Source organism: Galeopterus variegatus, unplaced genomic scaffold (genome assembly GCF_000696425.1).
Source record: "Galeopterus variegatus unplaced genomic scaffold, G_variegatus-3.0.2 Scaffold696, whole genome shotgun sequence".
Lineage (NCBI taxonomy): Eukaryota > Metazoa > Chordata > Mammalia > Dermoptera > Cynocephalidae > Galeopterus > Galeopterus variegatus.
The window spans coordinates 465,533-478,740 of NW_007726807.1; the positions used below are offsets into that span (position 1 = coordinate 465,533).

The 13,208-nt window shown below is 39.5% G+C and overlaps 1 non-coding gene across 1 annotated transcript; it reads right to left on the minus strand.

Moving 5' to 3' along the window:
- Positions 1–511: 511 nt before the first annotated feature.
- Positions 512–586, minus strand: TRNAI-GAU. Its single transcript has one exon. It is a non-coding gene; the product is annotated as a tRNA-Ile (tRNA).
- Positions 587–13,208: the final 12,622 nt, after the last annotated feature.

A 13,208-nucleotide genomic window follows, 5' to 3' on the forward strand; every position in this document is an offset into this window, starting at 1 on the left:
CCACTTGTCTGTCTCAGTACACCTTGAGAGAGAGCTCTGGTAAAAATGCAAATGGTAAGGTTCACAGTCATGTGATAAGCACTGATTTTGAAAATAGATATTTACATTTTTAAAAGGCAGTTTCAGAATGTTCAGATTTTGAGAACCAGAATTATAAAAGCAGAGAATTATAATGTTCTTTCCCATCTGGAGAGGATAGTTCATGGAACTAGGCTACTTAAAGTTCCCGGAACTAATAACCCAAAGTTTTTAATGGATGTTTCTTTCAATTGGCCGAGGACAGTCAGGTCGCCTTGCTGGTTGGCAGACCTATCTTAGACATGTGTCACTTTCTAAAGACAGTATACAGCAGGGTCACTTTTTAAAACTTTTTAAAATTTGCACTTCTTTGATAGCCAAGACTTAGAAGATACTTTCAAATTTTGTTTGCAATTTGTATTTATTCTTTTTTGGATTGTACATTAATACCCTTTACCCATTTTTCTTTTGGTCTTTTTCTTATTTATTTTTGTGGCTGGCCACAGGGATCAAACCTCGGACCTTGGTGTTATCAGCACCACACTCTAACCAACTGAGCTAACCAGCCAGCCCAGGGTCACTTTTTAAGATGAGAATTTAAGAAAAAGCAAAATAATTTTTTTGAAATCACTTTTAGGAACACTAATTCTACTTTATGGAATCACGTGTTGCCCGATTCTAGAATCACAATAAAGCCAATTGAGATCTCTTAAAAAAAAAATTACATTTAGATGACTAAACAAAATAATTTTAAAAAATTAAACATAGCCATCACACATTTAACCTGAATCTTATGCTAAGTTTTTTCCATAAATATGATTTCTAAAATAGAACCATCATGGATATTATTATATTCAAGAAAATTAATTTCACCTCATAAAACCTTCACCCTAACTCCATGCCTACATTCGTACTGTTCATGAAATATTTCTAGCTCTCTGCATTTCCTACAGCCCTTGTGCTTGGGTAGGACCCAAGAGTCAGTGGCCCATGGGTTATGGAGTGGAAGTGTAGTGTGAGACCTTCCAGAGCTCTCTTCTCCCTCTGTCACAGACTGATCCCAGAGAGAGATCAACACTGACATGAAGCAGAGCCCCCCACCAACCGATGGTGGACATATAGGGTGAATGAGAAAACCTGTAGAGTCAGTGGCCCATGGGTTATGGAGTGGAAGTGTAGTGTGAGACCTTCCAGAGCTCTCTTTTCCCTCTGTCACAGCCTGATCCCAGAGAGAGATCAACACTGACATGAAGCAGAGCCCCCCACCAACCGATGATGGACATATAGGGTGAATGAGAAAACCTGTGCTTTTTTTCCCTCGATATAGTCTAATCTATGCTGGCTGTTACAAGTTCCATGTGATAAGATAATAGAATAAAATTTTACCAATTTGGAATAATGCAACAAATACACCAGAATGAATTAGTAATGTCTATGAATTAGAGCATTTTTAAGAAAAGCATGTTACTGCTGACAACTGTTTACTATGGCGTGAACCCCACCTGATTCCACCATTGACTGGAACTCTTTCAGTTCCCGTGTGACTGGAGAGTAAGTGATGTCTTTTTCAATGGTTTTATTTCCAGTTGTTTCATTTCTATTTGGTGTCTCTCAAAAAGGTAGGAGGGGATATACCCAAATGGATAAGGGTGTTGACAGGAGCAGATGGGCCTGGCTTTCTGTCCCGTCTCTATAGCACACCAGCTGGTAACCTTGACCATGTCATGTACCTTCGTATGTAGAATGGGGATAATCTGTGCCAGAACCGGTACACAGTAAGCCTCACGTGGTGGCCTGACATTGTTGGAAATTATTCAGGAGTTTTCCCTTTTACATTTAACCACTGCACAGCTCTGTGTCCTGCCTGGGGTGACTACTCCGCTACTGCAATTTGCAGACAATATTTCTCAAAATGAATCAATTCTTCCTTCCCCAGTTCATGGTTCATCAGATAATTCCATCTCTTGGGTTAGAGATCCCTGCTGTGGTGTTTTTAAATGCAAACATTCAATTTCATTTTCAGATTAGAATTTTGATAGCCCATAAAAATAATTCAAATATACGTATGAGATTCTCACTCTAGTTTTCCCTGTGGCAGGCAGTATAAGGAGATATAAAGAACATGGACTTTGGAATGAGTCAGGCCACGGGTTGAATTCCATTTCTGCTCTTTACTTCCACCTATAGCAAGCACACGAATTCTCTAATTCTCAACTTCTTTGTCTCTAAGAGGGGTAATAATACCCATGCTAGCACATTGTCACAAAAATGAACTGGGCACACATGTTAAAGCTCATCGCCTAGGATACAGTAACTGCTCACTTAAAAAAAGAAAGAAAAACGTTAGTTTCCTTTCCATATTGTGCCTCTGGGTTTTCCAACATTGTTTATTAAAATTCAAATCACTGTGATTGGAGTGATGGTTTCAAGACTGAATATCTTTCTTAGAACTCCTTCTATTCCCTTTTGTATTGAGAGAAATCATGTCAACTCCATTTGAATTTTAAGCTTAATCATTTGCAAACTGGAAACCAACAGTCACTGGTGGTAGGACACAAAAGTAACCTTCACGTGAGCTGATTTCTTCTTAATCATTCAATTAAAGGGAAAACTGTTAAATTTTTGCTTTATTTTATGTTTTCCATCCAAATGAAGCAGGATCCATTGACCAAAGGAAAATCAGTTGGTTCACAATAATGCATTGCTAGGAAGCATAAGGATACAACTTGATTTATTCATTCATTCATTTTTGAGAATTTAAAATGCAGCAGGCACTACTTTGGTGGATGCAGAGATGAACAAGAAAAACAGAAAAGCTGGCTTCAGGGCACTTACAGGCAAATGTGTAAATTGTAAAAGTATAAAGTAATAAAAATACCTCTATTTATTATAGAGGTGTATGCTGTAAAGAAAAATAAAAGAGGATAAGGAGATAGAGTGATGGAAAAGAGATTCAGGAGAGAATATTGGAGGAAGAAGTGTGCAAATGCGTGAGGATCTGGAGAAAGAGCATTCCTGGAAGAGACAAGGAGGTAACAGACCTGAGGCTAAATGAATTTGCCAGATTCAAGAAACAGAAAGTCAGCAAGTACTGTATAGCCAGCAGGAGGGGGAAAGGAGAAGAATGGTAGGAAATGAGATTAGAGAACAAAGTAGGAACCAGACCATGTAGGTCTCTGCAACCCATACTGCAGAACCTGGATTTGACTTTACATACTCTAGGAAGCCTTTAGAGGGTTTCAAGCAGGAGAATATCATGATCTGACTTACGTTTTTAAACATCCACTTAAGTTTCTATATGAGACTAGTCTACAAAAGGGCAAGAGTAGAGGCAGGAGACCTACTAGAACGTTGCATTAATTCAGGAGAGAGATGATTCTCTCAGATTAGAACGGTGGTCTTAGAAGGACTAAAAAGTGATCATATTTGGGGTATATTTTGAAGACGGAGCCAACAGTACTTTCCAAGCAATTGAATGTGGAATATGAAGGAAAAACAGAAATTGAGGACAATGCCTAGATTTTAAGTGTGAGCAATTGGGTAAAATGTGGTGTGATTGCAGAGAAAGATAAAACAGGGGCAAAATGTTTAGGCGAGAAAGTCAATAATTCTATTTTAGGCATATTATGTTTAATGCTTATTTGGCATGCAAGAGAGGTTGAGTAGGCAATGGGATATACAAGTCTTGGGGGGAAACAGTGAGTTAGCGTTTAATGGAGATGGAGTTTCAGTATGAGTTGATGAAAAAGTCCTAGAGGTGGATGATGGTGATAGTAACACAATAATACTACTGAACTGTACGCTTAAAAAGTTAAGATGTTAAATTTTATGTGTATTTTATTACAATAAAAAATTGGAAGAAAAAAAGTCACCTACAATGTCCATTTCCTGGTTTTGATATCATACTACAGTTATATAAAATGTCACCATTGGGGGAAGCTGGGTGAAGGGTACACAAAACTCTATGTACAGTTTTTGCATCTTCCTTTTATTACAATAAAAAATTGGAAGAAAAAAAGTCACCTACAATGTCCATTTCCTGGTTTTGGTATCATACTACAGTTATATAAAATGTCACCATTGGGGGAAGCTGGGTGAAGGGTACACAAAACTCTATGTACAGTTTTTGCATCTTCGATGAGTTTATAATTATTTCAAAATTAAAGTTTTTAAAAGTCACCTACTAGACATGCCAATAAAAACATTCTTCCTTCCAGATATTTCAATGATCCAACTAACAACAAAAAACTTATGTGGAATCTAATCCCCACTGTGGCAGTGTAGGGAGCTTTTAAGTCATGAGAGTGGATCCCTCATGGATTAATGCTCTCCCTGGGGTCAGGGGTAGTGAGTGAGATCTCGCTCTTTTAGTTCCTGCGAGAGCTGGTTGTATAAAAGACCCTGGCACCTCCCCTCTCTCTCTTGCTTCCTCTCACCATGTGATCTGCTTGTACCTGCCAGCTGCCTACCACCTTCTGCCATGAGTAGAAGCAGCCTGAGGCCCGCACCAGATGCAGCTGTCCCAGAATCGTGAGCCAAATAAAACTCTGTTCATTATGAATTACCCAGTCTCAGGTATTCTGTTATAGCAACACAAAAATGGACAAATACAAGCAGTGACAACACCCTTTTTCCTATCTCAGGTATGACCACATTTCTAAATTTGCTCCAAACTCTGACACACTGCTCAGAATTTTAAGAGTGTGTCTGGTCCTCTGACCTTTACTGCCTATCACTTAAGAAGTTTACTTCCATCCATCCTAACACCCATGCAGCATAAAAATATATCTCCAAGGAAGCTAAGTGATCTGGGAAAGTATAATTTTTAGGATTGGAACTACAAGGAAAGGGATACCTGTTGAAAGAGGTGGTGAGTGAATTTGATTTTCTTACATAATGGATTTGGACTCAGAGAAACTGGACCATTCTTCCCATTAAATATTGACGTGCTCTTAACCCCCTTCTCTCTCCTCCTGCCCACAACATCACCCATCTCCAAGATAACCTCAGCCGACTGGGATCACAAATCTGGCTTCCTAAACAGAGACCAAAGCTTTAATGGATGCAGAGAAGCCGGCTGAATCCACAGGAGCCACCTCCAGTAAACCATCCTTCAGCAGCACTCTCCTTGATGCTTCAGAACACTTGAAAGTCATCAATTTGTCTGGAGGAACATGACATGCAACAGCTGGCTTCCACCAGAAAAGGCCAAAACAAGGCTTAGCTGTGAGCTATAACCAGCACCCAAGGCCTCTTCAACAGAGAAAGGGCAGGACCTACGGAGATCAAAGAAAAAGGGCCATGAAGTGATCACAAAAAATAGTCAAAAGAAGCAGAAAATGAATGTTTTTAGAATTCAACTATTGTTGTCCCAAAAATGAGTATGAGGTGGCATAAGTAATTCAGAGCAGATTAACCAGAATCTAGGAACTGAGAGTGATAAATAAAAAACAATTTGGGTCAATACAATTCTTAAAGATTGTTAGTTGTTAAAAAAACTATTTACCTTATGGTCACCTATAATTATGGATCAGGGCCATGTCAAGGCAGAAAAGGTGTTTTACTAAATCATGTGTTGATTTAGGACACACCTATCTTATCTGAGATGTGGAGATCACTCATGCTTTCTGAAATACAGGTCATCAGTCAAATCTCTCAGAACATATTGCAAAATGGAAAAGAAATAACTTGATATATTGCACAGTCTTATAGCCATTTGTAATCAAGAAAGGTTCACAGCCACTAGCTTTTACATTCATAGCCCCTATAGTTTTTATTTATATGATAAAATAGAAGCTGTTCCTCTCCTGATCAATTTTCTCTTCACCTGCACAAGATTAGCATTCAGTAATTCTTTCTACAAGTGTTTCATATCCAGTCAATTCACAACAGCTCACAGTCTCAGTCATAGGAGGGAAAAGTTAGCATGGTTAACAGTTTGGGACTAAGCTTAAAGAAAATTTAACAACTGAATTTTACACATCCTCTTTATTCTGCTGAAGGCTAGTACTGCTGCCTGCCAAATCTAAGCCTTAACAATCACAGGATTCCGCTCCAGACCCTACAATACCTCTTATCTGCCCCCAAATCATCAGGTCAGCAGATTGGACATGAAATGGAAAATAAAATAATCTCAAATTAAAAAAAAAAAAAAAACTTTTGAAGATTCCCCCATTGCCTATCAAATTAAGTATAAACTTAAATCTGTTATATTTTAGGTCACAAAATGAACCCCAAAGTCTTTCCAGTCTCATAAGCACTGTACCTCTTACTAAACTCCACTAACAACAATAATAGCTAACATTTTAAAAGCATTTATTGTAAGTTGGGAACAGTTCCAAGAGTTTCACACATCTTAGATCATTTAATCCTCACAACTACCCAATAAGATAGGTATGGTTATTATCCCAACCTTTATAGATAGAGGACTGAGGCATAGGTTAGTGGCTCGCCCAAGGTCACAGAATAGAATGTGATAGGGTTGGGGTTTAAACCCAGGCAGCTTGGTATCCAAGCCCGAACACTCGATCTTGATCATTTTCATTTCCTTGAACTTGCCTGTTTCATGGATCCTTCTCTACCCTGTATCTTGAACACCCTCCAAACAAATCCATTTCCAAAATCCTATCAAGGTCCATTTCAAATACCACATCTCCCATGAAGCCTTCCTGGCTACTCCCATCTAAGTGGAATCTGGTCTTCCTTGGACCTCATTTAGCATTTTCCTCCTATCTTCCCATCTCCCTGGACCCTAATTACGTTCTCCCTTTACTGATGCTGAGTTTCTTGTCTTTGATCCCTTCATAGACTGTAAACCGTTGAGCATAGGCACTAAATTGTCTTCATCCCTGTATCCCAGGCAGCAGCTAGCAGAGTCTCTAGAACACTGAGAGATCTTTATAGAAGTGTTCACTTAATGAACTCTTTCTTCCTTATTTTGATCTGAATTTTCCTGGGGTGCAAAATAAGAATACAGACTCGACTTGCAGATATGATAGAATCATGTGGCCTGGCCTTGGGTTATGCCCCCCTCAGTAATAGTTGGGAGAAAGCCCAGGAAGTTCCCACATTTTCTGCAAAATAAGTCATTTCAGGGAAAACAGTATTTGTATAGATTGGCAATTGCCATGTAGCCTAGGTGAATGTCTGAAACAGTTGTACTTTTTCCTAAGAGCTTAGAGACATAATCCAGCTTTGCAACTTCATGAAAGCAAGTGTGAAGTTTTTCTTTTGAAATCAAGAAGGTGGAGGAGAGAGGAGGAAGAGGAGAAGCTGGACTTTTCTTTTTTAGGATACTCAGCCCCCCAAAAGAGGGTATAATTCAGAGGCAGGTGGCTGACTAGCTGTCACTGATATTGGTTTGGAAGGTTCAAGTTACCAAGAAAAGGAAGACTCTGGTTACCTTGACAACAGAGGCAAGTCAGGGCTACAGCATGTGTGACTCTAAATTCCCTTTCAAAGCCCTGGTAGATTTAGTACCATTTTATCAGAACTACGTGCCTGAAACTCTTGTTTCTGCAATAGATTAAACCTGCACTAGAAATGGTTTTCAGGATAAATATATCTTTTGTTTCATGGATAACGTTACACAGCTTTAATAATTCTGATAAGCCAAGTCTCCTATCTTGAATTGCCTGGGTTGGTTATCTCTACTGCCCAAAGACCTTGAATAATAGGCCCAATTCTGTCCCAATTTGCCCCGGTGAGATGGCAAACACAGTGCATTTTACATGTTTTTAACAAGCACGTTACAATTTGCTTTGGCCTAATGTTCAGACGCTAAATATTTTACTCTTCATTAAAAATAAAAATGCCAAGAAATAGTAATTTGAAGAGATCAAATTATTTCCTCTGGGATCTAGTCAGTTGCTGCTGATACCAAGGGAAACAGATACCTTTGAAACCCTCCCTCTTCTACACCCCCATATCCTAGCCATTTTCTCACTCCTGCGTTAGTCTCTCCCAGTCCTGGCAGGCTCACCTATCTGCAAGACCCCCAAAACCCAGAATCTCTGGAGTCCTGCTCCCCTAAAAGTTTCTGGGGTCTACTTTTTGGTCCCATATTCACTGCACTCCCAGATGCCAGAATCCCTGGGATCTTGGCCCTTCTCCCTTGAGACAGCTGGTGGGAATGTATCTTGGCCCAAAACCCAGAATCTCTGGAGTCCTGCTCCCCTAAAAGTTTCTGGGGTCTACTTTTTGGTTCCATATTCACTGCACTCCCAGATGCCAGAATCCCTGGGATCTTGGCCCTTCTCCCTTGAGACAGCTGGTGGGAATGTATCTTGGCCAGCCTCATCCAAACTCAGAGCAGACTTTCCCATTAAAAAATGTTGCAAATGGTAGTTAATATCTGTATTCCTGTTGGATCAATAAAATATGAGCTAAATAGAATTTTATGGACTGGCGTAAAGCCCCCGCATGCCTGACACCACTCTTTCTATCAGGAATGTTTTCTAAGTCCAAACCAGCTAAGTTACAAACTCTCAGCACCTAATATAGTCACAGGTTGTATTCTGCCTATATTTCTACCTTTTCCATGCTTTTTGATTACATATTGGAAATCCCTTTGTTAGTTTAGGATCATAAAGACTCATTGCATGTATATTTCCTCTCTACCTGAAGAAAATCCATCATTTTGTTTTGCTAAAAAAAAAAAAGGAACTCATTATGTTCGATGTCCAAATATAAAAGTAACATTTAATATCTTTATAAGTTATTATTGGATTTGTTTTTTAATGTTTTAAAATTTATAACAAATGTCTTTGCAAGCTCAGAATATAAAATAATATACCATCTCTTCGTTTTTGCTGGTTTATGATAAATAAGCAAAATCGTAAGTTTGGGGGAAAACATTTATAACAGAGCTATATTTCCTGAGGAGAGACACACTCAGAAACAGAACAGGGCAAGAAAAGATAGTATCAAACTCTACAGCTTTTGGCATGTTGAGCATTTTCTCCTGAGCCCTGTTTTCTGGGTTTTCACTATCATATTTCCTTCTTCTTCTGTTGCTTTATTTTTATCAGCTTCACAGATTTGTGAAAAAAGGAGTTCTTCCTAGATTGAAATATGTCTCCATTCTCTCACGTGTTTATTTCTTGGCGTACATTCAAGTTTATGTTCCCATTTTAGGTTAGTATTTCACAAACGTGGAATGAGCGCCTCCTTTACAGAGTTCAGAAGCTAGAAGACTCTAATGCCAGCAAACAAAAAAAACAAAACAAAACAAGGAGCAAAGGCTGGGCTGCCCTGAGCCAGGCCACCAGGCTGCCCGTTCAGCCCCTCATCACATGCCTGGGCGGTCAGTCTGAGGCTGCTCTTCCTGCCGCATTTGCAAACATCTCTCCTAAGCCCCCTGAAGGATGGGATGTTTTGCAATGCAATCAACACAGCCCTAACACATTTACATTTCTGCCTTCGTGCTGGAAAAATGTTCTTCGTGTGTCCTCTTCCAGAATGTTCTGTGGGCTGTGTTTCATTGTCATCTTCACAAGAAGTCATTTGCTAGATGGTAGAAAAGAGAGAAAGGCATGCAAGATTTTTCTCCACACCTGGAGAGCCGGATCCTACCTGAGGAGGTTCCTATGCCTTTAGGGAAATCAGGTCACAAGTGCAGTTGAGTTTAGCGTGGGCAGCAAGGTTGCCATAGTGTATCCAGCAGGAAAGAAGAATTTAAAGATACTAAACCTGCGTTGTTTTGTAAAATCAGACAGTTTTTTTGTTTTTTTTTTTAATTCAAAATATTTTAATATTTGTCAGCCAGTTCTTCATAGACCCGGGATTCCACTTCTGTCTCAGTACCTCTTTGTTTTTTAATAGAACTATATCTCATCTAAGAAATGTTCTGTTGTACTGGCTGAAGGGCGCACAACTCACCTGGGTAAAGAGAGAAAAGAGGGCACTGTACTAATAATCCTATAGGTAGTTTGTATTTACAAAATATTTGGAGCATTTACAACCTACCAAATAGCTAAAAGATGATTAGCTCAGTTGATTAGAGCATAGCCTTATAACACTGTCACCAGTTTGGATCCCCACACTGGCTAATTGCCAAAACAAAACTAAAATAAAATGGCTAAAAGAATGGACTGTTTTCAAGTCAGGTGTATTAGTCCATTTTGTGTTGCTATAACAGAAATACCTGAGACTGGGTAATATATTAAGAACAGAGGTTTATTTGGCTTATGATTCTGGGACAGCTGCATCTGGTGTGGGTCTCAGGCTGCTTCTACTCATGGTGGAAAAGTGGCAGGTACGAGCAGATCACATGGTGAGAGAGAGAGAGAGAGAGAAAGAGAGAGGAGAGAGAGAGGAGAGAAAGAGAGAGAGAGAGAGAGAGAGAGAGAGAGAGTGCCAGGGTCTTTTTAAGCAACGAGCTCTCGCGGGAACTCACTCATTAATCCCCCCTCGCCCAGGGAGAGCATTAATCCATTCATGAGGGATCCGCCCCCATGACTCAATCAGTTTCCAACACTGTCACATTGGAGATCCAATTTCCACATGAGTTTTGGAGGGGACAACACATCCAAACTCCCATTCATGAGGGATCCGCCCCCATGACTCAATCAGTTTCCAACTCTGCCACATTGGGGATCCAATTTCCACATGAGTTTTGGAGGGGACAACACATCCAAACTTCATCACCAGGACTGGAGAAAGAGCTAGCTTGTCCAAACACCTTTACCTTAGGAAGTTGAAAACCAAGTCCCAGGCAGAATGGCCTATGGAATGTTAACAAGTAAAGGCAGGGGTGGGGCAGGGGGAGAACAGAAAGAAAAGAGCAGCAGTGAACCCTGAGTGGAGCCCTGCCTCGGGAAATCGGGCAGGCTCCTTTGAGTGGCAGGTAGACAGTGTTTCTAATCTTACGAGGGTCTCAGAATCCTTTGACATTTGCTTGTTCAGCTGTGCACACCTGAAGGAATGAAGGAGCTGGATACCTCAGAAGAACGCTGATTGCCACACACTGGTGACTCTCCATATAGAATCTGCTACAGCTGCCCCCTGTCCCAGGAGTGAGCAGTGTCTAGAGAGTGAGGTTAAAATCACTGTAGACATCCATTCAAGATGCCCACACCTGGGCTGGCTGGTTGGCTAAGCTGGTGAGAGCACAGCCGTATAACCCCGAGGTCTTGGGTTCAGGTCCCCATACTGGCCAGACACACACACACACACACACACACACACACACACACACACACACAAATTGCCCAAGATGTCCAGACCTCTCCTGAAAAAGAAATTGCCAGTCTGTCAACCTGCAGGACCAAGCATGATCTAGCCTCTTTGTAGGCAGGCTGTCCTGGGTGATTTATGATTTATATGACTATTAACTAACAATGCGTGTTGGGTCTTTACAACATTCCAAGAACCATGCCAAGCACTTTACATGCATAATCTCCCTAAATAGTCACAGTAACTGTACAGAGTAGGTGCCACCACTTCATCCCCATGTGACAGAACATCACAGATATCAACCTGTGCTTCCTTTCCCCACCCCACAGCAGTGAGGACATTCCCCACGACTCCCCTCGACGTTAAGGATGGGACAGTAGAAACACAAAGAGAAAGAAAAGTCTATTCTCGGGTCCAAGACACTTTTGGAACTCAAGAAAAATAATTTGAGAACAAGGGGTGTTTTTATCCAGATGTGATTTATTCGTAATTTTTAACTAAAAGAATTATAATAGAAATCCGCAATCCTCTCTCTATCCCACACCTTTTAATTCTTCCTCAGCCCAAATCTTGAAATTCACTACTTTCAACTCCTTGAGCTTATTCTTATGCTTATTTTCTTATTCTCAAATTATACATTTAATCGTATTTAACATCTTCTGTTGACTTCCTGTTATGGGAAGTGGAGATCTGGCTCTCACACACCACCACATCCACTTTCTCATCCCCCAACCCCCAAAATAATTCTATCGTGTTTTAGCTAGATCAATATTTTATATTTACACTATTTTGATTGTGAAAATACTGTTTTCTTTCATGCCCAGGTAGTGTACTAGGATTAAATTTCTTTTCTTGAATAATTAATAGTCTTTATTGGCTAAGATGATGGTTTTTATCCAAGTTTAATCCTAATGGTGAAAAGAAGCACCTTACCTGCCTTCTCCCAAGAAGGAAGTCCACAACTCTATCTAGGAGAAGAAAGCCAGCATTTATAAAGGTCCATATCCTGAAAGAAAACAACTGGAAGAAGAAGAAAATACTAAACCCAAGAGAGCAGAAGTTTCAAAACGAGTGGAAACAGTGAATTTAGCCCATGCTTCAGAGAAGCATCAGAAAATTTATCAATTTAGACTAGGTGCATGTTGAACCATGGCCCATTTTATTCTGTTTTGAAAATCACATTGAATAGATAATACAAGCTTAATAATAGGTGTTATCTATCAAATTAACTATTGACTATGAGAAGTTTGTGCTAGTAAAGAAGTCGTGATTATCCCTGTATTTACTCATATTTCATAATCTTGAAATAGGCTCTAAGCTGAGAGTCAGTCTTCTAGTATGGAGCCATCTTGACCAGAGAAAAAAGAACCAGAACTTCAAAAGAGGTAAAAACAAAAACCTGTTTTAAAATTGACAGTATATTGTTTGTATCCTCTACAAAATCATGATTGGTATGTCTTCATAATCAAGACAACATAATATAACTGTATTCATCCTAGAGTCAAGATATTTGCAGCAGAGTGTATTGATTGACCACAAAACTCTTCCTGTTTCTCTAGAAAGTATTTTACTTTTTTTTTTCTGTATCTCCACACATAGCTACATTTGTTTTATCAGAACAACTTTGTAGTTTGCAGAAGTATGCTATATGACCTTGATGCAATTACTGCTGTAAGCTTTTGATAAACTTGACCATAAACTCCTCAAGAGCGGGAGTTACGTCTTGTCTACCTTTCTATCTCTAACACCTCGCACTATGCCAGGTATTTAAAAAACATTTGTTATACCAAGTGCTGACAAGGATATAAAGCAACTGGAACTTTGCTAGTGGAAATGCAAAATGGTATAGTCCCTCTGGAAATAGTTTTGCAATTTTTTATACCATTAAACGTATACTTACATATGACCTTGCAATCTCACTGCTGGGTATTTACCTTAAAGAAGAAAATGTTATGTCATACAAAAACCTGCACATGAATGTTTTTTTTTTTTTTTTTTTTTTTTTTTAAAAATGA